Source organism: Panicum virgatum, chromosome 8N (assembly GCF_016808335.1).
Source record: "Panicum virgatum strain AP13 chromosome 8N, P.virgatum_v5, whole genome shotgun sequence".
NCBI lineage: Eukaryota > Viridiplantae > Streptophyta > Magnoliopsida > Poales > Poaceae > Panicum > Panicum virgatum.
This window is the reverse complement of record NC_053152.1, coordinates 17997653-18021025: the sequence shown is the minus strand read 5'-3', so window position 1 is coordinate 18021025 and position 23373 is coordinate 17997653. Positions and strand designations below refer to the sequence as shown.

Sequence of the window (23373 nt, the reverse complement as noted above, 5' to 3'; positions counted from 1 at the left end):
TCAGCACCATGCTCCAGAACCTGAAGCTCAAACTATGGAATGGCGTGATCTGTCCGAGCAACAGCCTCATTAAGCCCCTGAATTTGAGTGTCTCTCAAACTAAGACCTCGCTGGAAAGTCTAGGGCAAGTCCATCACCTGATCCATGTGCCTCTGCTGAAGAATCTGATAGTGGGACTGGGCATTCATATACCTGATCACCGCCTGGATAGTCTCCTCAGCTACGTCTCCAACTAAGTGTCCAAAGTGGGTGGTCCTGAAGAGCCACTCTGCGTTGCCAGCACTGACTGCCGGAAACAAGCCAATAGGATAAGCAACTACTTCATTGGGATGATGCTCACAGAAGGTAGTGATAGCTTTGAGAGCTGCTGTCTCAAAAGCGTCCACAAGACAATATCCAACCACCTCAATCTCAATAGGTGGCCAAGCCAAGGTGGGGTGCTGAGGAATGGTCATGATGACTCTGCTCTTCTGAACTCCATCCTTATAAAACTATCGTCCCTTGTACCGGGGTGGGTCTGGGTAGTGGAAAACATGGAGCGTATCCCACAAAATCCTCGGAAAGCCCTCCCAGTATAGGCAATCAGTATGAGCACATCCATCCTCACCCCAAAAGACATTGTGACAGTCTACCATCTGAATCAAAAAGGATTCAAATGTGAGTTATATGCTTATCTCAAGACTTCTCAAATAAAGCTTTTTAAGAAGACTGCGGAAAAATGTGATTCTGATTCAAAGAATTATATGGTTTCACCAATTTCAGAAAGTAACAAACCCCCAAGTGGTACTGGTTCATCATTTGAGATTCTATGGAACGAAAAGATCATTATAACATCATGATGGGCTAAGGATGAAGGCATGACTCAAATCCATCTTTTCATCCAAGGAAATCTAAATATTTCAACAAACATGCCCCTAATATCAAGCTTTAACTCAACTTATGGGTTAAGCATACTAATACATATCCATGAAGATCCACACTAGAAATCCCTTAAAAGGACTCATGTAACAATTTCAAATTCTAGGAATCAAATCAAACATAATCAAACTAAGCATGCACGGCCTATTCGTTCCTCACAAGGTAAACAATTACCAACTATTGTTGGGCTTACGCGGTTAGTACGGTGGCATAACATCAATACGTCTCTCCCTATTATATCTAGTCAATAAATTCTAACCGTTCTTAACTTATCAAATCGCGGTTAGTGTACCTGCAGAAGATGGACAGAACATATATATGTATATGCATTGAACCTTTCATGCCAGCACTCATTAAAGTGTTCCCATACATTACCGCTCACTATAGAAGCCGCAACCATATAATTTCCGCCGTATGGCCAACGTTAACATACGCCACTGAGATAGTGTATTCACAATTTCCTTTACTCCCAACATAATCGACCGAGGGTCAGTATATTGGCAGCAGCTCAAGTAGGCCACTGCTTGAGCGCAGCGTTCGGTTCGCATTGCCGACGGGAAGGTCAGACTCCCTCAGCTGACTGAGTACACTTTACTTCCAATATAGTCAACTAATAGTTGGTATATTGGGAGTACCTCAAGTAAGCCACTGCTTGAGGGCAGCGTTCGGCTCGCATCACCGACGGGAAGGTCAGACTCCCTCAGCTGACTGAGGATCCTTACCTTCTTACATTAGCGTAGATGCGTCGTTACAGAAATTAAGGGTTGCTTGTGAGTATGGTTTGACAATAATGTAAAGTGCTAGAAGTCAGATATAATAAACCATACATAGATAGCCACCTAGTAACACTCGTAAATTCCCTAGGACTTTACGTTTTATGCATAACCCTTAACGAAACCAACGTAGTTTTTAGAAATACCTTGTTGGTCAAATTTTATACGGAAATTGATTTTTAAGGTTCTAACACCTATGGTGTACACTTGTAGCTCTGATACCAGCTGTGGCAGAACCACTTGAATTATCCCGGCTCAAGTGCGCTGGCCATCACCACAAGGGCAACACCGACACAAACGCACTTCAAACAGAACAATTCTTGGTCTGTCGGGTAACGTCCCGATACAACCACCGGTTCTTGGATCGAACAAGCATATCCTGCACGAAGGCGAGTCCAGAGATATTAAAACCATACATATTTTACAACACAGGCATAGTAGTTATTACACAAGTTCAAAGTAATATTATAGGTCCAAACTTAGTAAAACAATTATACAAGCCATAAGTTTAACGTTCAGAGTTTAAGCAGCGGAAAGAAAACACGATGGCTACAACACGTCGCAAAAGTATACCGAGCTAGCCCAAGCAAGGTATCACTCATCGGGGTCATTGCCGCCCGAAGACGGATCCCATTCTACGGACCAGCCAGTAGGCAAAGAGCAGGGCCAAGACAGACTAGCGATCTGGTCCTCAAAACTCATACCTGAAAAAGGTTTCAATAGCAAGGCTGAATATTCTAATACTCAGCAAGACTTAACCGTCAACAGATATACTTAGTCCACCTAGCTAGACTATGCAGGGTTTTGTAGGCTCTGGTATTGCTTTTGCTGAAAAGCAATAAAGAGTAGGTCCTTACTTTCAAGTTTTAGCTTCCAAGATTCTAGTTGATTAACCATTCTATGTAAGCAACTACTCCTATTCAACTATGGTAGAACTTTAAGCAAACATCAAGATTGATCATAATAATGTTACTCTTATTACTCTGTATGGCAAAGGGATCAAGCAGTCCCAAACCGTGAGAAGCGGACGATTCGAATCGAATTTGTTAACCTGGCCAGGCAGACCTAACACACACGTTTGGAACACCGTCGGGTCGTTCCCAAACAACCGTTACCTTTCATTCCGACCTGTGGATAGGGTCACTCTCCCCGACTATAGGGCACCATCTTCCTCCCTGTAGCCGTGGTGTTGCACAATATAAACATAAATAAAAACCTATCTCTAAGAGAGAGTGAAAGGTATATCCACTCACCGGTCCGATCGGCTTCTAGGCTTACCGCGTACCATATTTACGGCGTGTGGCTAGTACGTTCAAAAACTTAACCACCGCAACCACACACCGCAACCTTAGCAAGTTTATCAACACAGACGGGGTCTCACACAAGGTCATGATATCGAACACGACCTCGTCCGTCGTCCTTATATTGATAGCAGAAAGTAAACCAGCAATTCCTATAGAGCTCGCGAGTGACAGGCAATCACTCGACTTTTACCGGTCCTATAAGCTTAGCAATTATTCGAACTCAGGTCTAGTGTTCAGTACATAGGTTCCTAGGATCATGCATCTAGGGTTTCAATTCAAATCCTAAGAATTGTAAATGCACAAGTAAGTAATAACGATAAATTGTAATAATTTGAAATACTGTGTTATGTCCGGGGCTTGCCTTCGCGATAGTCGCTAACTAGATTAGCCTTGGGCTCTTTCGGACTTTGGTCCGGGGCTTCGGTCAGTATAGTGGTGTTCACCTGGGCTTCTGGATCACCTTCTTCGGACTCCGGGATTAACTCGTACGTCCCGTCCGCTAGAGCAGTCGTATCTATATGTGATGCAAGAACAGTATTACACAAACACACTTCACGATAAAGTTGTAGTCCAACATTTAGCAAACAAACATTCATATGGGCAAGCGTTTATAGGGTAGTTATTTAACAACGATTACTACACAAAACAACAAGATCAACTTCACAAAATAGTTTGATTAAACTTACAAAGTAAGTGTTAGTTAGTTTATATACCATACAAATCATGGTTTGCAAAGAATTGAGTAACTCAGTATAAATACAGTATCTAACTTCAGTAAAATTACTTCAAACAGTAAATACAGAGAGCAATCTACCCTGCAAAATTCATTGCATTTCATGCCACCAATTCATCAGAATAAAATAGTTATTCAGACTACACCTAGAGCAAGATCAAATTCTACAGAACAAACTACAGCACTAATGAAGTTCAAAATTTTTCAGAACAGGCTTCACATGATTATGAACACCTCATAAATGTTTCAGAATTTATCTAGGCCTAAAACTGAAGTAATAATTTTGACAAAATTAAACCACATGTGATAAAACTAATTAGTACAAGAATTATATAGTGTTTCTAGATCCTAAATTTTACAGAACTGAACATATGACCAAAATAGAGTTACACAAAAATTATCAGAATTTTATAAGTAAGGAAACTATTTACCATAATTAAAGCCTACTTAATTAGCATTAAATAAAAGAAATAGAAAAACAGATCGAAAACTGCTAAAACATGGGCAACAGCAAGGTTTTAGTAGCATGTAAGCATGGAAAAAGTTTCACAGTCAGAAATCTAATATTTCTACCAGCACAAATATATTAGCATAACTAGTAGATCAAGTAATCTTGAAACTTTTACCTAGTTAATGATGTCAAAAAGGCTTCAAAATTTTTCCAAGTACTAGTAACACTGCAAGGCACAATCAAGCCAAAAATCACAGACAGTTACTGAGTAGAACTCCTAGAACAATTAAAGCCTATTTATTCTATTCTTTTTCTTGGATTAAAAAGAAAACCAAAACTGAAGATGTGTATTTAACAAAACTTATAAATCTTCTAACAAGGATTCCAAAACATTTGGATTTGTATTTTTCTGTTTTTTCTATGAATTTCTAGGCATTTTCAAAGTTCACAGCAAAATTTAGAAAAACCTAACTAGACCTTACAAACTAGTCCCTGGTTTCTTGCGCTGAGACCCCTGGGATTCTAAAACAAATTACAATGAGGCCCTTGGACGGAGGTAGGAGAAAGGGCAGGTGGGGCCGACCGGTTTCCGGCGGTTTCTCTCGCCGGTGGCGAGGGGAATGGGGTGGAGGAGCAAGAGAGGACCGAGCTCTACCCGATGGTGGTCTTCTTGGGGCTCGGGGTGGCCGGATTGGGGGTTCCCCGCGGAGCAGTTGCTCCGGCGGTGACGGCCAGCGGCGGAGGCGGCGTTCCGGTGAGGTAGAAGCGGCGTGGAGTGGTCGGGGAGCTTCACCGCGACAAGAGGGAGCTATTGGTGGGGTCGATTTAGGGCGGGAAAAGGCGGAGGATGGGGCTTGACAGTGAGCTCAGAGGGAGGCGGCGACCATGGCGGCGGCGTTCTGGGGTTTCCAGGCATGGAATTGGCGAGAGAATGAGTGGAACAGTATGAGAGGGTTCCCCTGGTGCTGAGGCATGCGCTAGGAAGGGAACTGGGGCTCTGTTCCGAGCTCTCTACGGCGACGGCGAGGTGGCGGCCGCGCGGATGGCCGGGGTGGCGTGGCGAAGACGGGGGAGCTCCAGCGCGAGGGGAAAAGGGCGGCGAGGAGCTCGGGCGCGACGTGTGGGTGCCACGGAGAGCAGGAGGTGGCCTGTGGCCCTCCACGGCGACGGGCGGCACCGCTCAGCGCCGGCGGCAGAGCAAGCAGAGGAGCAGGGAGGTGGAAGATGAAGGCTGGACTGGTTTGTAATTTCTGTAAAGCTTAGGGGCTCTACTATAAAACAAAAATATCACCTAAACTAGGGCTCAAATGAAAAAGTGCCCAACATGAAAGTTGTTCAATTTTTCAAGATATACAACTTTGATGTTGTGCAAAAATTGATTTGACCAAAGGTTAAAGAGTTATTTTGAAAACATAGGAAGGATTTTGAATTTAATGGACTTTTGTCCTAAATCAACCGCCTCAGTTAATGGTGATTAACCGAGGCGTTTCCTTTATGTTGCCCATCTCGGTTAAGTTCATTATATATAGCAGCCCACCCCTCTTCTTCCTCCCCATGGCTCCTCCTCCATTTTTGGGTGTTTTGACCTCAAAACAACCAAAATTAACCATCTTAGAGGGGGGAGATTTTGCCTTTGGATTTGGTGAGGGAGGACACCACTAAAGGTTGATTTCTAACTCCTCCAACTCTCATCTCCTCTCTTTGTAAGGATCACCGGGGTGTCCGACCCTAGAGGGGGAGGGGGTGAATAGGGTCGCTAATCGCTTTTCTATCCTAGGGCTCAATCTAATTGCATAAGATAAACCTAACACGTCCTACACATGCTAGTTATGACTAAAGTTTATCTATGCTACCCTCTACTTACCCCAAAAGACTTGCCACCTATAGTCAATCCTAATCAAACTAACTAGGAAAGTAAAGGTAAGCAAGAAAGAGTAAATGCGGAAACGTAAAGTGGTAAGGGAGAGGATATGCAAACTCCCGTGAAGACACCAAGACACACGATTTAACGTGGTTCGGTTAGGACACCAAAGTCCCTCCCTACGTCCACGGCCACTTGCTCACAAAGAACAAGTGTGATGCCAAGTCTCTTCGCTTGATCACCGTCTTGCGTTCGCCACCAAGGCTTCCGGCAAGCAAAGGCTAAGTGACGCCAAGTCACAAAGACAAGGTCACCGCCACCGTCTATCTCGAAGCGTCACCACGGCACCGTCTTCACTATCTTGGAGCTTTAACACCAAGTAGGGGCCTCCTTCCCCGCACAAAGTGTCGTTGCCACTCCACACCAAGTCGGAGGGTCATACGACGAGTACACAAGGTGCTTGCCGCAGCAAGGCTTTCTCTCAAGCTAGTTCTCTCAAGAACTAAGCCTAAACAAGCACTAAGCACTCTCACAAGTGTGCTTAAGCCTATATGATGTACAATGAAGCTCTATGGTGGTTGGAGATGTTCTTGGGTGTGTATGGGATGTCTAGTAACTCCAGCACACTTCAAATGGACGGGGTGAGGCGTATATATAGGCCACCAAGTCTTATAGCCGTTGCTCCAACGGTCAGCTGAAAAACTGCGTACCACCGGAAGAACCGATGCCTCTTGGTGGGGTAGCGTCGGTTCATCCGGTAATTCACAACATGAAGTAGCCGTTGAAGTCCTGACAGCTGACGCCGAGACCACCGGTTGAACCGATGCAATGCACCGATGCCTCACCGGTTCAACCGGTGCTGAAAGAATCTTCTCCTGGACGCTGACGTCATTACACCGGTGGTATGCACCGATGCCCCATCGGTTGAACCGGTGCTGAAGACACTTCTCCTGGGCACTTGACATCGTCTCTGGTACAAAGGACGGCCAATGCACCGACGGTATGCTCCAATGCACCGTCGGTTGAACCGGTGCTGAAGAAACTTCTCCTGAGCGCTTGACATCGTCTCTGGTACATAGGACGCCCAATGCACCGATGCCCTATTTTGGACCGTCGGTTCAACCGGTGCCTATTGGCTGACTTGGCTTCGATTCCCTTCTGCACCAAGGTATTATGGCGTCGGTTCTTCCGACTACCACCGGATGCTCCGATGCCCTGGCGTCGGTTCTTCCGTAGAGGCGGCCCTTTGGGCCTAGCTACGCCTATCTTCTCTTTGTCATCACTTGAACCTAAAAGCTTGAGAATGGTCATCTTTAACAATCATATTAGTCCAAGTGTTGTGTGTGTCATCAATCGCCAAAACATTATATTGAAATATGGCATGAGAGGCCATTTTCGCTACACTCTTTTACATGATTTTGGTCTAGATCTAGATCTAAATGGAGGCGAGAGAAAACCGGATCCGGATCTAGATCTGCGTATTTGACACTATTTTCTCGTTGTGTGCAAGGTCTCATTCATGGACAAGGCTGAGTGGATGTACAAGATTCTCGTTGGGGCCCGAAGATGCAGAGATTTTTGAGAACCTTGCTAACCATATGGACCAAGATGATGTCTTGTTTGGGAATCCGAAGTGGCTTGAGAATTTCAAGGAGATGAAGCAGGCGGCAATTGATCCGCTGTATAAGTATTGTCCGAAGCAATGGACGGCATTACGTTTTAACCTCCAATTGCTGATGTTGAAGTCTCGCCATGGGTGGTCCGACACTAGCTTTAATGACATGTTGCGTATGCTTGCTGACACATACCCAGAGGGTAACAAGGTGCCCGCCAATGCCTATCGAGCGAAGAAGATGATCCGGCCAGTGTCGATGAAGTTTAAAAAGTTCCATGCATGCACTAACCACTGTATCCTGTATCATGGCAAGTATGAGAACTTGCATAGCTGTCCGCACTACGGCGCGAGTCGGTACAAGAGGAATGCCGGTTGTCGCGCATACGTGGATGACGAGGGACCCAAGAGTTGGCAGAAGAAGAAGAAGACGGCCAAGCAGATCCCGGTTCTTGAGGATGAGGAAGAAGAGGGCTACGTACAGAGGAAAAGTCCTACCCTGTCAGTGTGGTACCTCCCTGCGATCGATCGCTTGCGTGCGCTATTCGGTAACCTAGAGGATGCCAAGCTGATGTCGTGGCATGCATCGGCAGAACGTATCAAGGGCGATAGCAAGCTACGACACCCCACTGATGGCAAGCAGTGGAAGAGTTTCAATGCCAAGTTCGTGAAGGAGTTTGGTGACGAAGCGAGGAATGTCAGGATCGCACTAAGTACGGATGGGGTGAATCCCTTCGGTGACCTCAGCAGTTCCCACAACACTTGGCCGGTCATCCTGACTATCTACAACCTACCTCCCTATCTATGCCAGAAGCGTAGGTATATTTTACTAACCATACTTATTTCTGGTCCAAAGCAACCAGGCAATGATATAGATGTGTTCCTGGAGCCACTCATGGAGGACATGAAGATGCTATGGGAAGATGGGGTGAAAATGATGGATGCGTCCGTAAAGAAGGAGTTCACTCTAAAATCCATCATCTTTGTCACCATCACCGATTACCCTGGCCTTTTTGCACTGTCGGGGCAGGTCAAAGGGAAGTCAAGTTATGTAGTGTGCATTGATGGTACCTGCTACACTTATCTTACTGGATCGAAGAAATTGGTGTACATTAGGCATAGGCGATTCCTCAGCAAAAAGCATAGGTACCGGGATCCTTCGATGAATCAGTTCTTTGACAAAGATCCCGAGCCTCAAATTAATGAGCAGAGAAGACGAGTTATGGGAAAAATGTGTTTGAAATGGTGAATGGCATAAACATAGAGTTCGGGAAAAAGAAAAAATCTAAGGAAGATGGGACCACAGCAAAGAAGAAGAGGAAGTGGGATCAGATGGAGGAGAAACAACCACCTGTCACCCCAGTACCTTTCAAGAAGCAGTCGTGTTTCTTCAAGTACTTGTCGTACTGGAAGGAGCTAGATACGCCCCATGCCATCGACTGCACGCACCTTTCGAAGAATGTCTTTGAAAGCACAGCCGGAATCCTTCTGGACATCAAGACTAAGATGAAGGATGGTCTAAAGTCACACTAGGATCTTGTGAACCTGAACATTAGGCCTGAACTTCATCCGACTTTGGCAGCGCAGAGTAGGAAAGTGGACCTCCCGGGTGCGTGCTATAACCTCACAACTGATGAGAAGAGAGCCGTGTGCCTGTGGCTTAGGGCTGTGAAGGTGCCGACCGGTTTCTCTTCCAACATCAAGAGTCTGGTCTCTTTGAAGGACCTCACATTAACCAGCTTCAACGCACAAGACTGCCACATCATGCTCACGGTGTTCCTCCCAATTGTCATCAGGGCAATCGGTCCAGAGTACGTGAAGATGGTCATCACACGCCTCGGTTACTTCTTCAACTGGATCACACAAAAGGTCATTGATGAAGCTGAGCTGCCAGGCATGAAACAATTCATCGTAGAGACAATTTGCCAGCTCGAGATGTGCTTCGCGCTGTCTTTCTTCGATATTATGCCGCACCTGATGATGCACATGGTTGATCAAATATAGGACCTTGGGCCTCTATACCTGCACCAGATGTGGATGTACGAGAGGTTCATGTCGACATTGAATAGATATGTCTATAACCGTGCTTACCCAGAGGGCTCTATGATCGAGGCATACACAACAGAGGAGGCCATTAACTGCTGCACCAAATACATCCGGGATGGAAATGCAATTGGGTTGCCCATCCATCTGCACGAAGGCAGAACCTCAGGGATGGGGTGCACTGAGAGGAAAGTACGCACCGATGTAGAAGAAGAAATGGTGCAAGAAGCTCATCACAACGCCCTTAATCAGTTAGTTGTCAAGGATAAGTGGGTTGAGAAGCACCTGGAAGAGCTCCATCGTGGTCGCGACGGACGCACAGAGGCATGGGTACAGACACAGCACAAGATCAATTTCATGACATGGATCAAACAACAGGGCATACCTCGTAATCGTGATGCGGCGGAATTGTGGCTTGCGTATGGTCTGTCTTCCCAAATCACCTCGTGGCAAGGATACAACATCAATATATACAGGTTCCACACGAAAGAGAAGGATAAGAAGAGCATAGCACAAAATAGTGGGGTTCGATATGAGGGCATCGATGAGGCCACTAGGGACACCAAGGCATACTTTGTTTAGATTGAGCAGATATGGGAACTTGACTACGGCGGTGAACTATAGATACCCATCTTCCAATGCCAAGGGGTAAAGCCGAATGCGGTTGTCGTGGACGAGTAAGGGCTAACCACCGTGGAGCATGGAAGTGTCGGGTACAAAGATGATCAGTGGGTACTAGCAAACCGCGTCGCTCAGGAAGCCTACTACCCGAAGCCCAGAGATTCCAAAAAACATGTGGTTGTATCAGGAAAGCAGAGGATCGTGGGAGCTAATGGAGTGCAGAGCCCCGAGAAATACAACTACACAGAGTTCTCACTCTTTACTGATCATCCACGCAAGATCAAGCAAGTCGAGTACCATGTCAACAAGACCAAGATCAAGCCTTGGTGCCGCTCGGACGGTGAGAAGAGGACAGTGGTTGCGTCGACGCCAAAATGATATGCATTGTACACAACATTTTGTAACTTATTATTGCAATGGAATCCAAATGTATGCCTTTACATTTGTTGGAAATATACGCATTTCTTCACTCGGAAACGTTTGGCCAGGATTACAAATTTAAATCAAGATTTAGAGCTATGTTTGAACACTATTTGTTCAGAGGAAATTTTGAAAACGTTAGAGGACAAATCAGCAAAAGTTGCTGAAACAGAAACGGTAGAGAATTTTAAAACTCACAACATTGCTTTTTTGACATTTTGTAGTCCGGTGGAAAAATTTGTAGAAAAATGCATTACAAGTTCAAGTTGAGGAAAAAACTTAACCGAGGCGGGCTTCATAAAATAACCGCCTCGGTTAATATTAACCGAGGCGGTCCGTGTGCTCCGCCTGCCCCGGTTAATGTTTGCCTATATAACCCCCCCTGCCGGCCAGTTTCAAATCTCGCCGCGACGCTGTTTCGTACCCGAAGGGCTGCCGCCGCGCGAGACAACCCTAGCGCCATCCCCGCACCGCCACCCGCGCCGCCACCTCTGCGCCGCCACTACTACACCGCCCTAATAATATTAAAGAAGTAAAATTTCTCTCCACCAATTTTTCTTGTCCACCTTCCTCTAATTGCCCGGAAAGTGGAGATTTTCTTCCTCTAATCGCGTTGAGAAGCAATATGTATTGTTTAATCATGGAATTCCGGGAGTATAAAAAAATGAAGCAATGCACACAGTTACATGTAAAAAGCATACATTTACTAGGCTTAGCTTTTTGAGAGGATTCTTACCTTCAATCCTGGATTCGTTACCCTTTGGTAATCAAATTCAACTTCTGGGATGCGAGAAATCTTGTGGGCATCCTCCCCCTTGCATCTCTTAACCAGCCTTGGATAGTCTCTAATGGACAGTCTCTTCAAGGTGGTAAGGTTCCGTATGCTTTCACGAAAACATGCCAGCTTGGGCGGGGACCAGATGAATAATTCTTCAAGGGCAATGAGCTGCCCCAGCCATTCCGGCAGTATCTCCAGGTTGGGTAAATACAAAAGTAGCCCTCTGAGAGAGGGGAACCAGCATAGACTGGCCTCCGGCAAGGACAATAATGAGCTGTCGTATGCCAAAGACATTCAATTCCTCAAGGGTGGAAAGGTGTTGAAGTCAACCACGGCGGGGTCATGGTGTGCCACCGAGAGGGGAGAGGGTGCCGCCACATGAGGACGGTAGAAGCTAGGCCCTAGGTGTTGGGTCGCGGTGAGCCGCCTTGGAAGGAGGGGTGTCAGCCGCCACACGGGGACCATCCATCTCGAATCTGTAAGGAAAATGGCCTCATTAAGCCATTGTTTTGTGATTTTGGTGATTGAGTAACAACGCAATCAATGGGACTAATGCGTTTATCAAGTAAATATTAATAGATCCCAGGGATGAAGCAAAAAGGCCAAGCAAAGCAAAACACGAAGAAAGAACACAAAGAAACCCTGAATTGGACGAGTTCTGCAAGAATCAGTTGTATCGGTTGAACCGGTGAGCCAGCACCGGTCTATCCGGTGGGGCTCGGATGCACCAGTGCCCTAGCACCGGAGCAAGTTGTAGTGCTGGTGCCAGCAAGCCGTGTGGCACCGGATGCACCGGTGGTGCCAAGATGTTGCACCGGTGCAAGCACCATGTCATGCATCAGACAGCATGTCAAGTGGCCTGGACGAAGTTCTTCAGCACCGGATGAACCGGTGGTACACCGGAAGAAGCACCGGTGCAATTCCGGGATAGTTGCAAGGAAGAGAAGCTGCACCGGATGAACCGGTGACAAAGCACTGGTCTATCTGGTGATGCCACATCAGACTGTCAGAGACCCAACGGCAACCCATTGCACAGAGTGACTGGATGCACTGGTGCTATGCCTTCGGATACACCGGTGCATACGCAGAAAGGTGGCCAATGGCTCTAAACGGCTACTTCGACTTGGAGGCCTATATATATGCCATCCCCCGGCCTTTTGGAGTTTGCTGGAGTTACTACAAGTCTCATACACACCCAAGAACATCTCCAAGCCATCAAAGAGCTTCGTGTTCATATCTTTAGCCCTTAGCACACTTTGAGAGTGTTGTGTAAAGGATTAGCTCTTAGTGAGTGAGTTTGCAAGGCCTTGAGCCCATGTGCTGTGGTTCTCTTGTGAACCAAAAGAAGATTCGGTGCGCTGGCACCTTGGAGCTTGAAGGCTCGCCGGCAACGTCATCGACCCTCCGACTTGGTGTGGAGCGGCGACGACATCCTTTGTGCGGGGGACGTGGAGACCCCCATCCTTAGTGGAAAAACTCCTTAGTGGAACCCGGGATCAAGGTGACTGTGATTGTGTTCACGGAAGAGACTTGATTGCCGAGTAGCAATACTCTTAGTGAGTGCTACAACAACGTGGATGTAGGTGTGCCTTTGTGGCTAACCGAACCACGGGATAAACACTCGCGTCAAGAGTTTACTTCTCTCTATCCCGCTCTTTAAGCTTCCGCATTTCATATTAGTAATATTTGTGCCTTACTTTCATAGATTAGTTTCTTGATAAGAAAGGCTATAGGTTGCTAAACTCTTTTGGGATAGGGGTTTCACACTAGAACATCCATAGTTGCACATCTAGATAGCTTGTCTTAGTTTAATTTTGTGCAAATAATTGGAGCCATAGGTCTAAAGTTTTTAAGTTGCCTAATTCACCCCCTCCCCCTCTTAGGCTAGAGCGCGCTACCGGTCCTTCCAAAATCCATCGTCCCCATGTGGTGCCAGTCGGCGCCACTTCCGTGCCCCCTTGCGCGGTGCGCCGCAATCCACCACGGTTGTGTCCGCGAGCATCCCCCTTCTCTTTTCTGGGCTACCCCGGCCCAATCCTGCCGTTCCCTTATGGCGGCGGCCAGTGCCCCCTCCCTCCAACGCGCCCGCCATTCCATGCATGCCAGGGTTCTAGTCGAAAGCCTAGCCCAGCTCTACACTGGACCAGTGACGATGATCGCCCTCGAGCAGTTTCTCTTCTTGAAGGCGCGCTGAAGAACCTCTTGTGGCCTCCTCTTCTTGGACGCTCAGGTCAAAGTTGTTTTGCTCGACACAAGACTTGGGCTAAAGCCATGCTAAGCTCATGCTTAGTCAATGATGATTACGTTCTTGGCATCATTTACATTCATGGAGGCATCATCTAAGATCTCCTGTGCCTTGGTGGTGGTGGTGGTGCAGTTTTGCTCTCCTTACTAGTGTATTTATGGTTGCGCCACCGTTCGTCCTTGGACTGGGGTAGGTGGAGATCTCAAGCATCCAGTTAGGGAAGTTTGTGCTCCTGTACCCTGCTAGTTCAAATCCTTCAAAAGTTCGAGGAGGTATAAGATTCTCCAACACCTCTGCATCTATCTTATACTCCGTGGTATCTGCATGATCCCACGAAAGGCTTAGCACCCGGAGGTCTGGATTATCTCGCAGTTTAGCTCTCTCTGCATCTAACGGTTGCTCAACTTTCTCAAGGTGATTGATCTCTAGGTGTTGACAAGACAATTTCCCAATGCTCACAAGACTGCTATGCGGCCCATAATCCACCTCGAGCACATCATGTACACTATGTTCTACTGTCCTGACAAGCAACTGCAGCGACTCAAAATGGAAGGAGCAACAACATCATCAATATGTGCGTTGTTTCTTGTGTCAACTTCAAACATGGAGAGACTAGTCATGTAGCCAATACCATCTAGCAACTCATTGAGAATCTGCAAGGACTTCATGCACAATACTTGAAGCTGCAAGCTACAAAACAAGGATGGGAGATTTTCAAGCCTTACACAATATGATAATGTATGCCACAGAAATGATAATGTACTATTGGACTGGTTGTAGGGCAGACACAATCACACAAGACACAAGCATGCATGAATCCCAGAGAAATCAATACTGCTAGTACTACTTTCTTGCAGATTTCTTGTGGGATTCAAATGCATGCTCGTACTTGTACCCAGAGAAGCATTTCTCATAGTATACCAATCAACATGGAACAAACACGCCACCCAGAAGCACACCTCCATTACATTTGCCAGTAATAAATTTCAGAAGACACAAGCACATTATCAGTGTTGATATCAGCTATAGGTACATTTGTACATTATCAGTGTTGTTACATTTGCCCAAAAGCACACCATCCAGTTTCAGCAAATATTCCATGTCCATCCCCTCCACATCCTCCAGTCCGCTGACAGCCTGACACCACGTCCTCCTCCGCCTCCTTGCTCACTCGTGATGGCCGCCTTTGCCTCCGCCGATAGGTAACCTGATTACCAAGATATATAGCTCCATGATGAGCAAGAGTTGTAATATGCATTGCTTTAGTGAGCTAAGTTTTTGTGGCAATGTAACTCATAGCACCCGCCACCCATATATATCTGGGTGATTAAACTTTGCTTGGCACAGTAATAATCTACATGTACTATACCACTGTGCTTCGGTCAACCTCCTCTGTGCCTCTCCTCATCCACCGCTTAGCTAGCATGGCTTCCAAAGGTTCATCAGTATGGTCTTGCTAGATCTTGCACTCTACCTCTGTTTGAGAAGCAATATTTATTTTTGATCTTCAAGTTCCAAGATCAGCAATATGAAGCAATACATAGTTACATGCATGAACAAATCAGAGATTCACTATGCTTTTGGAAGGTTTCTTACCTCTTATTCTCTGACAGGTTGTCCCTGCACGAATCTTGTGCCATCCAACTCTACTTTTGGGATGTGAGAAATCTTGTGGGCATCCTCCCCCTTGCACCTCTCAACCAGTCTTGGACAGCTCCCAATTTCCAGTCTCTTCAAGGTGGTAAGGTTCCGTATGCTTTGAGGCAAAGATGTCAGGTTGGGCGAGCCCCTGATGATTATTTTTTCAAGGGTAATGAGCTGCCCCAGCCATTCCGACAGTATCTCTAGGCTGGGTAGCATCAAATGTAGTCTTCTGAGAGAGGGGAAACATGGAGTGGCCTCTGGGAAGGAGGCTAATGAGCTGTGGAAACCAGTGACACTCAATTCCTCGAGGGTGGCAAGGTGCTGAAGTCGATCCCACTTGTCAGTAGTAAAACTTTTGCTTCTGATTTTGGCTTCAAAAGGAAGAGTGGAAGATGAAAGCCTCCCAAACCCATGCATTGGTGGTAGCACCTCATCGCCGTCGGTTAAGTCCCAATACATACTTTTGGGGGGATACGACAGGAACTTCAACTTTGGGCAGTCCCATACATCCAACATGTGCAAATTAGGGATTAAAAAATCATCACCTTCTTCACCTGACCGTGTTGTCCAGCACTCCTCCAAGTTCTTCAATCCGTATAATTGAATAACTCGCAACCTTTTGCATGCTCCTTTCTCTCCATAGAATTCCTTTCCGATCTTCCTGATGTTGGGAATTAGGATGATAAGCAACAGCCTGAGATTGGGCAGCATCCCAAGTGGAGGAACAGCATCACATGCTAAATTCATGAGTTTGATACTGGTGAGATACGGAAGATAGGAGGAGATCTCAAGCATCCATTTAGGGAAGTTTGTGCCCATGTAACCTCTTAGTGCGAATCCTTCTAGAGTCCGAGGAGGAATAAGGTTCTCCAACACCTCTGCATCTCTCTTGTTCTCTGTCATATCTTCATGGCCCCAGGAAAGGCATAGCTTCTGGAGGTCAGCATTATCTCTCAGTTTAGCTCTCTCCGCATCTTCCGAATGCTTGACTTTCTCAAGGTGATTAATCCGTAGGTGTTGACAAGCCAATTTCCCAATGCTCACTATACTGCTATGTGGCCCATAACCCACCTCGTGCACTTCATGTACACTATGTTCTACTACCCTGTAAGGCAGCCTCAAAATGGAAGGAGTTCCAAAGAAATCTATATCCCACCCCTTTACTGAGTGGACTTCAAACTTGATGAGACTAGTCATGTTGCTAATACCCTCTGGCAACTCATGGCGATTCCACATGTACAGTACTTGAAGCTTCAAGCTACGAAATGACGATGGCAGATTTTCAAGCCTTATACAATATGACAAATCAAGGCGCTTCAACTTTGACAGACCACCAAATGACTCGGGCAATGATTGCAGCTTAGAACAGCTTGTTAGATTCAGAGAATGAAGCTCAGAAAGATTACCAAAGCATTTAGGGAGCTCTTTTAGATCATGACAGTCTGAAAGATCTAGGTCTTTTAGATGCTTATGTCGGCAAAAGGACTCTAGTAACATATGTGCATTGTAGCAGTCAGAGATGTTTAAGAACATGAGATTTTCAAGATTGCCAAAATTGTTTGGTAGGCCTTGTAGTTGGTGGCAACTTGATAGGTTTAGATGCTCTAAAGACTTGATGTTAATACTATCAGGCAGTTTAACTAGTTTCGAACAGCTGGACAAGTTTAGGAACAAGAGGTTAGGAAGGCTACCGAACTTGTCAGGGAGCTTTTGGAGCACATTATAGCCTGACGTGTCTAGATGACGTAAAGAAATAAGATTGCCAATTGACTCAGGTAGCTCATAAAATTTAGAGCATGCTGATGGGTTGAGGAACCAGAGTGCAGAGAGCTCCCCAAATGACACGGGTAACTTATTGAGGCTGCTATTGCCAGATAGGTCCAAATAACAAAGGTTAAGAAGGCTACCAATATTATTAGGCAAGGTTTCAAGTGCGCAGTTAGACAGAATTAGTGTCTGCATATTCTGAAGTTTATGCAAGGATTTCGGAAGTGATGTAATTGGCAAGCCCGAGGCATCGAGGTACCTTAGCAGCATCAGTTGATGAATGGAAGATGGCAACGATATGTTGCTGGGGACAGATTTCCCTTGGATGGAACATTCACTTATGTCCAAGACACGCAAATACTTGCATTTAGAGAATGACTTATCTTGAAGCTGCAATCTGTCGCACTCTGTAAAGTGGAGAGATCTAATTTTACTTGGAATTTTTTTCCGATCAATAGACTGCTTCTGATAATTGATAAACTGCATATGTCGGCAATAATTCTTCTCAAGGCTGTTCTGAGTCAATTCTTTGGGATCATTTAGAGCAATTAACTGTTGGCCAAGTATTATCGTTGCAAGATCATAAACCAAATCATGCATCGTCACCTTGATGGGACCTTCAGCATCCTCTGGAGCATTCTGCAGACAGATGAGTTGTTACTACTGTTAGTAGCAAGAAAGATTATCTTGATGGTAACGAACGAGCTGATTCTTACTCCTAGCTGTTAAACCTTGAGTGAATTTCACAAAATAATAATACTAGCATCGATCTTCTCAGATCTTTTTGCTATCTAGGTGTGTCCGCGTTCTGCTTAGGATGGGTGACTCTAGCCTTGAGCTATTTTAGCTTTTTCTTAGCTCTCCTGCATCATTCAAGAAAAAAAACAATTTTGCACTGATCCTGATAGACCCCAAGATGCTTAAATTGGATTTCTATTTCCACTTTTAGAGAATCTCAAGAAAAAAATGGATACCAACAAGTTTTCTCCCAATATTTTCACTCCACCTGTCCCGCTCTGATTCTCACAAAATTTTCATCCACTGTTGCTCTTGTCGTCCCCTAAGCCAGCAGCACTACAACATTTTTTTCTCCGTCCTTCACTCATAGGGCTTATTTGCTTTGCCTTGAGACAAACTTGCATAAACCAATAAGCTCCCCTAGGCGTTTGATTTCGAGCGCTTAGAGCTAAGATGCTTGCCAAGCCAAGGGTGTGGCGGCAGGGCATAAACCAAACAACTCCGATATACATCGCATACCAAATAGACACCCACAATAGCATGTGGGGGCTTTTGTCTATGTGCCTATTTTTCCTCTCTATATGATCCATTCGGTTTAGGTATACAAAACATTTTAATGTTTCATTAATGCTTTGTTTAATATGATTGTTTTATTTTTCTCATTTATATCTTGTAGTATTTTTACATATATTATGGTACGATTCATCTAAAGTTCTTAGACACGTCCCAGCTTGTTTGGATCTTTTTGCTACCATCGAATTCTTTTAATTCTTTTACTACAAACTTGCACACCCCTCCTACATATTTGGGAAAAAGGTCATTCCTTTCCATCTTAGATAATGTTCGCTAGGGTCCTCATTGCCATTGAGGTTCTTGGGTTTTTATGTTTCCAAAACGAGCTTGAGGTTCTTCAGTTATCACTAGAGTATATTGGTTTTAATTCTTTCATCATGTTACAATTAAACATTTCAATCAGAATATTAATGTGATCATTTCCTTCAATCTTCTGATAGTGTCTTTCTTTCTAACTAACAAACAATCATCTATTCAAAAAATAAAAAAACGATTCATAGCCTGAATGTTCAGAATTCTGTGATTCATTAGTCGCCATTCGATGAAGTAAACGAAAATTTAGCCATAGCTGGTCAATTTTTAACAATAAAATACAGCCCAGGCCAGCCCCGCCAGCGCAGCCACGCGAAGAGGAGGTGGGACTGTTGGAACAGCTCAGGAACACGTGTTCTGCCCGCTCTCAATCTAATTCGCTCGCTCTCGCTCTCGCACGCGCCGGCGGACCGAGGAAGAAGATGAACAGCCGGTATCTTGGCCTCTCTGTATTACATTGAACTCGACACTCCGGAGCACACGAAGTACATGGACTTTTGTAGGCAAGGGACGCATCAGGAGCTCTCCTCCACATCCTTCACTCCTGCAGGACCTGCTCAGCCTTGCCCAGGGAGCCACTTGCTCGCTCCGGATGTGGCGGCCTTCTCCGCACAGACTGGCGCTTACAACCACTACTCCTAACAACTCCAAGACTCGATCAACACAGCAGCTGGCGCACTTCCGCACAATCTGCACCTAGACCTGGACGGCAACGACCTTGCCAACCTACTGGACCCGAGCTCGCCGAACGAGCTCAACACGCGCACAGCGCGACACACACGCGCACAGCACGACACAAACGTAGGCACGCCAGAAATATACCTATGGCGTGTTTATTCTAAAAATCTCCCCCTAAACATGACTCCCCCTAACCTACGACGTCGCCGCCCATCCTAACGTACAGGACTCCGGCTCTTCATAGACCATAGCAGGGAGCACACCTTCTTTGTCTCCGGGGCTGCCGCACACTCGCCGTTGCCTCGATGCTGCTGCTCCCATCGTCGTTGTCATCCCGCGGCTGCCGCTACGGCCTCCAGACGTGATGCCAACCACGCATCATGCCTCCGCGCGAACGCCGTGGCCTTCTTCTCCCTCTCCAGCGACGCACGCCACCGCTTCATCCCTATGTCGCACGCCACTGCTCCCCGGCCAGAACGACGCCCCGCCTTACCAAGACAGGAACAATGCGCGATCCACTGTCTAACCGCAACGCCTAGCCTTGCGTCGCCACGGGCTCCCTCACGTGCACCGACACACGGCCCGGCGACCTTCAGCGCGCAGCCACGTACAGGCCACCGTGAGCACTCCTACGGGTGTCGCATCGCCGCCGTCCGTGCGTTCCTTGCCGCTGCGCCGAGCCACCACTGCCTCGCCGGCCGCGCTGCCGGTCGCGTGCCACACCCGCGCCGAGCATCACGAGCGCGCCCTGCCGCAGCCCTTCCAGCCGCCTCGCGCCGCCACTCACGCCGTGCGCCGCACTTGTGCCTGCGCCCATGAGCCACCACCGGTGACCCCGCAGCACGTCGCGCCCACGCCCTGCTACGCGCCCCAGACCGCAGCTCCGCTGGCCGCCGCACCAAGGCAGCCTCAGCGCCGCACGTGTCCACAGGCCGACACATGGCCCGGAGCTTCACGCATCACAGCCGTCAGCGAGCACCACCGGTACACCTCGGTCGAGGGGAACGGATCCCCCAACTATCTAACCTTGCTCTTGATACCAATTGTTGGAACTGCGTAGGAACGCGTGTTCTGCCTGCTCTCACTCTGATTCGCTCACTCTCACTCTCGCACGTGCCGGCGAACCAAGGAATAAGATTAACAATAATTTCGACGACGATCACTGCGGAGCCACTGCTCCTGTATCTTGGCCTCTCTGCCTATTGCCGTTGTCACCCAATATTTTGTAACGCTTACATGTACAGTGCCTCTTCATTCTTTTTGTTCCAGGTTCCAGCTTCAGATGGGTCTATCTACATTTTCTAAAGCAAACAAAGTATGCACCCTACGTTATTGTAATGGTATATAGAATTAGTTTTCAATTATACTTGGCGATAAAAATATTTAGTTTTGTCAGACTGCTTGGTAATGACTCCATTCTAATTTTATGAAGAATCTTCATGCTCAGGGCACTCCGTAGGCTGGATATAACTGCCTGAATATCTTCTTTCCTTCTCCCATTTCTACTAAATATTATATTTTGGAAAGGAGTCATTTGCAATTGCAGCTATAGACTCCCACCTCTGCGGCTCTGCCCTTAGTCAATTGACTCTGATGACGTGAGTGCAGTCCTAAATAAAAGTTGGTGCCGCTGTTGAAATGGAGGCAACTATGAACTTAGTACGACTGATTTCAGAATCAATTGCCTCAACGATTCATGTTTACCAAAATAATATCACGGTCCTGCTTGAGTTGCCTATGCACGGGCATTTTATTTTTGCCAGGTTAAAACAAGGCCTAATTTAAATGTTGTTATGGCTAAATTGATACACTCAATTTTTATTTTAACAATGAGACCACACTATCAATTTTAAATTCACAGATATGATGTAACGCGTTCGCAACTTTTATTTTAAAATTAAGGATTAGCAAGGTTCCGCTTCTCTTCCCCAGCAGCATTCTAAAGCTTATTAATTTGGGAGTGATCAGATGGGCAAATATCAGTTAAAAGCATATAAGTGGAACCGAGAGTTTTAAAAATGGGACAACCCTCACTTCGGAAAAAGAAGAAAAAATGAAAATTAACTAAGAATATTGAAGTTTAGCATCTGTACCTTGGGTTGGTCCTGCTTAATGAGTTCAATAGCGTCGAACTCATACAGCAAGTCCTCAATGTCGTAGGCTGCAGCCTTGAAATCCTTCATCCAAACCCGCATGATCTCTCGTCTCAATCCTTCATCCTGGCCCTCCCTCCGGTCAGCATGGCGCATCAAAGCTTGCAGCTTCACCATGGTCCTCTTCAAGCCATCCACGTCGTCCTTGAATCTCCACAACAGGGTAGCCTCATCCCAGACAAGCTCGGCAAGCTTGCTGGCGATCAGCCCACCAACGGCGCTTGCCATCTCGTGGCCGGCGCCGACCAGAACAACTCACAAGGGATGCTGGCTGCTGCAGTGTATGTGGGAGTTTCTTGGGTGGAGGACTGGTGCTCCCCATGTTAATCCAACACCCTGCATATAAGGTTGTCTTTGGCACCTACTGAGCAGCTTTGCATCGATACCTTGAGTGTACTCTGCACACGGTCCTTTATTCAGTACATTGACACCACGCAAAGTAGTGTACTCTGCACACGGTCCTTTATTCAGTACATTGACACCACGCAAAGTTACATGTATGAATAGATGTCACACCCGGTTTTAAAAACAAAACCGAATACATAACTATATGTATACTAGGATCAAGTTTCATACATATAGTAGTGACTTCATAAGTGAATAATCAGTAACAGTATCACGAAAAGAGAATTACAACGACTATAAAGATTATCAGAGATACACAGCTTATCCTGGAAACGAAGACTCTAAACTTCACAGGCAATCAACTGGGGGTTGCATAGGCCTACAACTCAGCAACATCTTCAGCTAACCTCACAACAACTTTCTCTTCTGAGCAGCAATAAGCAAGGATGAGTATACTTATGGTTGGTACTCAGTAAGGACAAGAGAAATAACCAGAAAGTGATTTAAATCCATCTTAAAGTTAATTTAATCATGTGAGGGTCCAAACCGCTCTTCACCGTGATCACGGCTGATATATCAATTTTCACTCTGCACAGGTTGTACACTTTCACCAAAATCATGTTTTCTCTTGATGCCCGGATTTGCAAGGCCCTTAAACACTTCCGAGGTGAGTGGCAGGGATACACTACGAGATCTTTACAAAGATTCTCTAACATGTGACAATTTGCTAAGGTTCCAAATCAAAGCGGTCATAACACTTCCTAACGAGGAGGTACCTTAGCAAAGGACCACATATCAAAGCCTCAAGCGGACCGAGCTATACCCCGATGATGCATCCCCTCTTGCCCTTTCGGTAAGATTGTCACAAGCAAGAGTTTCTAATTAATTAGCCAAGACCAGAGCCATATAGTATTGTGGTTGTACTGTTTTCCTAGGTGGTTCTCCATGTTCCAATTAATTCATAGTATTCTTGTAATAAAGCATAGGTAGAAGAATGGTTAGGGACACTTGCCTTTCTCCAACGAAAAGCTACTATTACTGCTCTTCAGCTCTTGCTCACTTGGAAAACTTGATCTTCAAGCTTCGAACAGCGATCCTTCTACTCGAAGCAATCATTGGGCACAAACATACAAAACAACAAACAAGTACAACTAAGAACAATACACCAAAATAAAAGAAAAGCTTTAAAAGTGCGTACTAAAGGATAGGGCTCGTTGCTACGGTTACGAGAGCGCAAAGGACGCGGAAACCGGTTCTAGGGTTGAAAAAGAAACAGCTATCGGAAGATTTACGTTACAAAAGAAAAGAAAGAACTATATGCTTTATTTATTTTAATTAAAAAAACACATGTAAGGATATTTGAAAGAAAATATCCTGGGTTATAGTTAATCATATTATATTTGT

The 23373-nt window shown here is 45.9% G+C and overlaps 1 pseudogene; it reads right to left on the bottom strand.

The window, feature by feature from the left end:
- LOC120684853 overlaps positions 1–21914 on the bottom strand; it is a 77165-nt pseudogene extending 55251 nt beyond the window's left edge.
- Positions 21915–23373: the final 1459 nt, after the last annotated feature.